Raw genomic sequence first — 6,542 nt, forward strand, 5'->3', positions numbered from 1 at the left:
TGGCTGCAGTCACAATCTGTGGTGATTTTGGAGCCCCCAAAAATAAAGTCTGCCACTGATTCCACTGTTTCTCCATCTATTTGCCATGAAGTCATGGGACCGGATGCCATGGTCTTAGTTTTCTGAATGTTGAGCTTCAAGCCAACTTTTTCACTCTCCTCTTTCACCTTCATCAAGAGGCTCTTTAGTTCTTCTTCACTTTCTTCCATATGGGTGATATCATCTGCATAATGAGGTTATTGTTATCTCTCCCTGCAATGTTGATTACAGCTTGTGCTTCATCCAGCCCAGAATTTCTCATGATGTACTCTGCATATAAGTTAAATAAGCACAGTGACAATATACAGTCTTGACGCACTCCTTTTCTTATTTGGAACCAGTCTATTGTTCCATGTCCAGTTCTAACTGTTGCTTCCTGACCTGCATATAGATTTCTCAAGAAGCAGGTCAGGTGGTCTGGTATTCGCATCTCTTTCAGAATTTTCCACAGTTTATTGTGATCCACACAGTCAAAGACTTTGGCATAGTCGATAAAGAAGAAATAGATGTTTTTCTAGAACTCTATTACTTTTTCAATGATCCAATGGATGTTGGCAATTTGATCTCTGGTTCCTCTGCCTTTTCTAAAACTAGCTTGAACATCTGGAAGTTCACGATTCATGTATTGTTGAAGTGTGGCTTGGAGAATTTTGAGCATTACTTTAGTAGCGTGTGAGATGAATGCAATTGTGCAGTAGTTTGAACATCATTTCACATTGCCTTTCTTTGGGATTGAAATGAAAACTGACCTTTTCCAGTCCTGTGGCCACTGCTGAGTTTTCCAAATTTGCTGTCATATTGAGCGCAGCACTTTCACAGCATCATCTTTTAGAATTTGAAGTAGCTCCACTGGAATTCCATCACCTCCACTAGCTTTGTTCATAGCGATGCTTCCTAAGGCCCACTTGACTTCACATTCCATGATGTCTGGCTCTTGGTGAGTGATCACACCATCATGATTCTCTGGGTTGTGAAGATCTTTTTTGTATCGTTCTTCTGTGTACTCTTGCCACCTCTTCTTAATATCTTCTGCTTCTGTTAGGTCCATAATATTTCTGTCCTTTATTGACTCCATCTTTGCATGAAATGTTCCCTTGATGTCTCTAATTTTCTTGAAGAGATCTCTCATCTTTCCCATTCTATTGTTTTCCTCTGGTTCTTTGCACTGATCACTGAGGAAGGCTTTCTTATCTCTCCTTGCTATTCTTTGGAACTCTGCATTCAAATGAGCATATCTTTCCTTTTCCCCATTGCTTTTCACTTTCCTTCTTTTCACAGGTATTTGTAAGGCCTTCTGAGACAGCCGTTTTGCTTTTTTGCATTTCTTTTTCTTGGGGATGTTCTTGCTCCGTTTCGTATACAATGTCATGAACCTCTGTCCGTAGTTCATTAGGCACTCTGTCTATCAGATCTAGTCCCTTAAATCTATTTGTCACTTCCACTGTATAACCGTAAGGGATTTGATTTAGGTCATACCTGAATGGTCTAGTGGATTTCCCTACTTTCTTCAATTTAAGTCTGAATTTGGCAATAAGGATTTCATGATCTGAGCCACAGTCAGCTTCTGGTCTTGTTTTTCCTGACTGTATAGAGCTTCTCCATCTTTGGCTACAAAGAATATAGTCAATCTGATTTTGGTGTTGACCATCTGGTGATGTCCATGTGTAGTCATCTCTTGTGTTGTTGGAAGAGGGCGTTTGCTATGACAAGTGCATTCTCTTGGCAGAACTTTGTTAGCCTTTGCCCTGCTTCATTCTGTACTCCAAGGCCAAATTTGCCAGTTACTCCAGGTGTTTCTTGACTTCCTCCATTTGCATTCCAGTCCCATCTTAGGCAAGTAGTTTAAGCTCTCTGTGCTTCCACTTCCGAGCTCTGCGATCTTAGGCAAGTTGCCTAACCTCTCAGTTTTTCCACATCTATGCTGTGTGATCTTAGGCAATTTGCCCATCCTTCTTCCACTTCTGAACTCTGTGGTCTTAGTCGAATTACATGACCCCTCCTTCGACATTTGAGCTGTGTGATCTTAGACTGGTTGCCTGACCTCTCTGTGTTTCCCATTCTATGTTCTGTGATAGTCAGCGATTTGCCACCTCTATGTACTTTCACTTCTAGCTGTGTGATCTTAGGCAAATTGCTTGACCTCTCTGTTCTTCCACATTTGAGCTGTGTGATCTTAGGCAAGTTTTCTGAACACTCTGTGCTTCCACTTGTCTGCTGTGTGATGTTAGGCAAATTGCCTGACTTCTCTGTGTTTCCATCTTTCCAGTTGTGTGATCTTAGGCAAGGTGCCTGAGCTGTGTGTGCTTCCACTTTTGAACTGTGAGATTTTAGGCCAGTTGCTTGACTTCTTTGTGCTTCCACATCTCAGCTGTGTGATCTTGTGGAAGTTGCCTAACCTCTCTGTGCTTCCATATGTTAGCTGTGTGATCTTAGGCACATTGGCTAAGCTATCTGTGCTTCCACTTCTGAGCTCTGTGATCTTTGGCAAGTTACCAGACTTCTCTGTGTGTCCACATGTGAGCTGTGTGATATAAGGCAAGTTTCCTAAACTCTCTGTGCTTTCAATTATGAGCTTTGTGATCTTAGGCTAGTTTTTTGACCTCTCTGTTTTTCCACAATGAGCTGTGTGATCTTAAGCGGTTGCCTGCCCTCTCTGTATTTCCACATCTGAGCTGTGTGATCTTAGGTCCCATGTGTATCCTGTCTGTTCTTCTATATCTGAGTTGTGTGACTTCAGGCAAGCTGCCTAAACTGTCTGCTCTTCCCCTTCTGAGCTGTGTGATTTTAGACAATAGTCTAACTTCTCTGTGCTTCCACTTCTGAGCTTGGTGACCTTAGGCAAGTTGCCTGATCTGTTGTGCTGCCACTGCTAAGCTGTGTGACTTTAGGCAAGTAGCCTATCCCCTCTGTGCTTCCCTATGTGAGCTGTGTTATCTTAGACAAATTGCCTGGCTCTCTGTACTTCCACTTCTGAGCTGTGTGATCTTAGGCAAGTTGGCTGACCTCTGTGGCTTCTACTTAAGAGCTCTGTGTTTTTAAGCCATTTTCCTGACTTCTCTGTGCTTCCATTTGTGAGTTGTGTGATCTTAGGCAAGTTGCCTAACCTGTCTGTGCTTCCACCTCTGAACTCTATATTAGGCAAGTTGCCAGACCTCTCTGTGCTTCCACTTTTTAGCTGTGTGATTTTAGGCCATTTTCCTGACCTATCTGTGCTCCCACTTATGATCTATGTGATCTTAGGCAAGTTTCTTGACCTCTTATGTGTTTCCACATCTGAGCTGTGTTATCTTAGGCAAGTAGCATAACTTCTCTATCCTTTTACTTTCAAGCTGTGTAATCTTAGGCAAGTTGCCTAACCTCTCTGGGCTTGTGATGTTAAGCAAGTTTCTTGGCCTCTCTGTCCTTCACCTTCTGAGGTGTGTGATCTTAGTCAAGTTGCCTGTCCTCTCTGGGCTTCTACTTCTGTGCTGTGTGATCTTAGGCAAGGTCCCTAAGTTCTTTGGGCTTCCACTTGTGGTATGTGAGCTTAGTCAATTTGCCTGACCTCTCTGTGCTTCCACTTCTGAGCTGTGTGATCTTAGGCCAACAGCCTCAACACTCTGTGCTTCCACTTATGAGCTGTGATATTAGGCAAGCTTCCTGACCTCTGTGTGCTTCCACTTTTGAGCTGCATGATTCTTGTCAGGTTGCCTGATATCTCTGTTCTTCCACATCTGAGTTGTGTGTTCTTAAGCAAGTTGCCTAACCTCGCTTTACGTCCACTTCTGAACCGTGTGACCTTAGGCAAGTTGGCTGACCTCTGCATGCATCCGATTAAGAGCTGTGGTATCTTAGGCAAGTTTTCTGGGCATGCTGGGCTTCCACTTCTAAGCTATGAGCAGGTAAATTGAGCAGGTAACTTGGTCTTGTATTTCCATCTCCTTAAGAACGTTCCACAGTTTGTTGTGATCCACACAGGCAAAGGCTATGGTGTAGTCAGCAAAACAGCAGTAGATATTTTCCTGAAACTCTCTTGATTTTTCTATGATCTAATGGATTTTGGCAATTTGATCTCTAGTTCCTCTGCATTTTCCAAATCCAGCTTGAACATCTGGAAGTTCTCAGTTCACATACTGCTGAAGCCTACCTTGAAGAATTTTGAGCATTACTTTGCTAGCGTGTTAGATGAGTGAAATTGTGCGGTAGTTTGAACTTTCTTTGGCATTGCCTTTCTTTGGGACTGGAATGAAAACTGACCTTTTCCAGTCCTGTGGCCACTTCTGAGTTTTCCAAGTATGCTAGCATACTGAGTGCAGCACTTTCACAGCCTCAACTTTTCAGATCTGAAATAGAATCCTATTCTATTTCCTGCTGGAATGCCATTACCTCCTCTAGCTTTGTTCATAGTGATGCTTCTGTTACCAAATATATATGCTGGGGGTCTAGCTGCTCTCCGCTCAAAAGCCAATAAACAGGCCAGGTTGGTGGAAAGGAAAGTTTACCTTATTTCAGATACAGGCAACTATGGGGGAGGGTGGCAAACATCTGTCCAAAGGCTGAATACCCTCCCCCCACCCCATGCCACAAGCCGGGGGTAAGAGCTTTCATAGACAAAGTGAGTGGGAGAGGGTTACCTGCAGAAACAGTACAGTCATCTCTAACAGTCATCTTCAAATTGGTCACCAGTTGTCCAACCAGCATCATCATGGTTGTTATAGGTACAGTTAATCTTCGGTTCCAGTGTCCAGGTTCCCATTTCTTTGTGATCATTCTCAGAATTGTAGCAGCTCGAGTTTTGAGTAAGTCTGGTCATCATGTAGTTAACTTCTCCACCTGGGGTTTTGGTATCTATAAGACAGCTCACAGGATATGGCTCAGAATATTACCTACAGCCCTTGAGAAAGAACTAAGGGTCCGTGATTATGCTTAATGTTTGCATTATTATTATTTAGTCTCCTTTGACTGTTTCCCTTTGTTTCAGCACTTCTCACTTCTGTGATTAAACTCATTCTTTGACTAGGTTTTCCACGGGAAAAAGACAGGCAGAGAACATGTGGGCGGGGCAAGGGCCATAGTGTTCTGTCTCGGTTTCAGTGCCCCCTTCTCCTTGATACTCCTCATTCTTGAGGAGGGACAGGTACAGAGCAAGAAAGCAGTAAACTTTCATAGTACCTGGACAAAAATTTGAAAATTACTAGACATATTACAATGAGGATAATAATCGAAATCTACCTTTGTATAATTTTCTGTCTTAATGATTAAATAAGATGTACAATGTATGTTTGATAGGCCACAAACAGGCTATTTTGGTTAGCCTGAAGTTCAAATTAAATCATGTTACCAAATGACTTTCCGCTACCTCAATGTGTGAATATTGTTTTCATTTTTTTCCCCTTTTAAGTTGCAACTCTTTCATAAGGAGCATTGATCCAATGTTGCCAAAGTGGTTTATTTGCCATCTCTGGGTCCATCCATGTCCCTCGGTGCTAAGCCTCCTTTTTATTTATATATTTGCCTAGTTGTCCACCTTGGGGGAAAACTAACCAGATATCATGAACAGGCTTGGAAGTATGTTAAATAGGGAAATGCTTTATAGGCCATACATTTTATCATTCATACCCAATTGTCACACGAACATTGTGCATGTGCTTTAAGAGGTACACTTGCAGCCAGCAGTGTTGCACATCATGAGCAGCTATACTCTGTGACAACTTTACTGGACAATTTTCCCATCCTGAACCTTGGAGTCAAAAGTATGATTAGAAACAAGACAATTACTTTCTGTTAGAAGTCTGTTTTCAAAAACAGGTCAATGTTCCAGGGGATCTTTGCTTTCTTAAGAGAGAGAAAAACCAACTTTAGTCTTGCATCAGTTTACTGTTAGTACCTAATTAAATACAGTCTAATCTTAATCTTGACAATGTACTTGTTCTTAATTGAAAATTTATTTTTAACACACCTTTTGTCACTTTCTAGATCCAAACAAATGTGTCCTGTATTTCTTCATCCAGAAGCAACTGTAGGACAAAAGTTAACATCATTTTTCTTCAACAAAAATAGCTCCACTTTTTATACCTTCTCTTCGTCAACAACATATATCCTACTTGTTTTACATACCAAAATGTTGCGCCTATGATTTTTACATATCACAATTTTTAACCCTTGACAGTTTCAACAAGACCAAGAAACAAGTGATTGAAATGTTACACCAGCATTTTCTGATTGACAAACATAAGAACATATTTTATAAACCTCAAAAAACATACAATTTTTTCATAGCATCATTTTTCTTTAGTGGTACGATACATATGTTTAATAAACCCAAACGTATCTAGTTTCCCTCTTGGTCTTACAGGAATACAAAAGTAGGTAATCAGTTCATAGGTTATAGCCAGAATATCCAAATCATACATTCAATCGTAAAGCCTTTATTCCTTTGCATAGTTAACCCAAGGCTGAAGAGCCAGGCAAAGTGCACTGTGTGTGTATTTCAAGGACATGATTTTTTTTTTTTAAAGGACATG

Source organism: Moschus berezovskii, chromosome X (assembly GCF_049115385.1).
Source record: "Moschus berezovskii isolate FMDL1 chromosome X, NW_MosBer_1.0, whole genome shotgun sequence".
In the NCBI taxonomy this organism is placed as follows: domain Eukaryota; kingdom Metazoa; phylum Chordata; class Mammalia; order Artiodactyla; family Moschidae; genus Moschus; species Moschus berezovskii.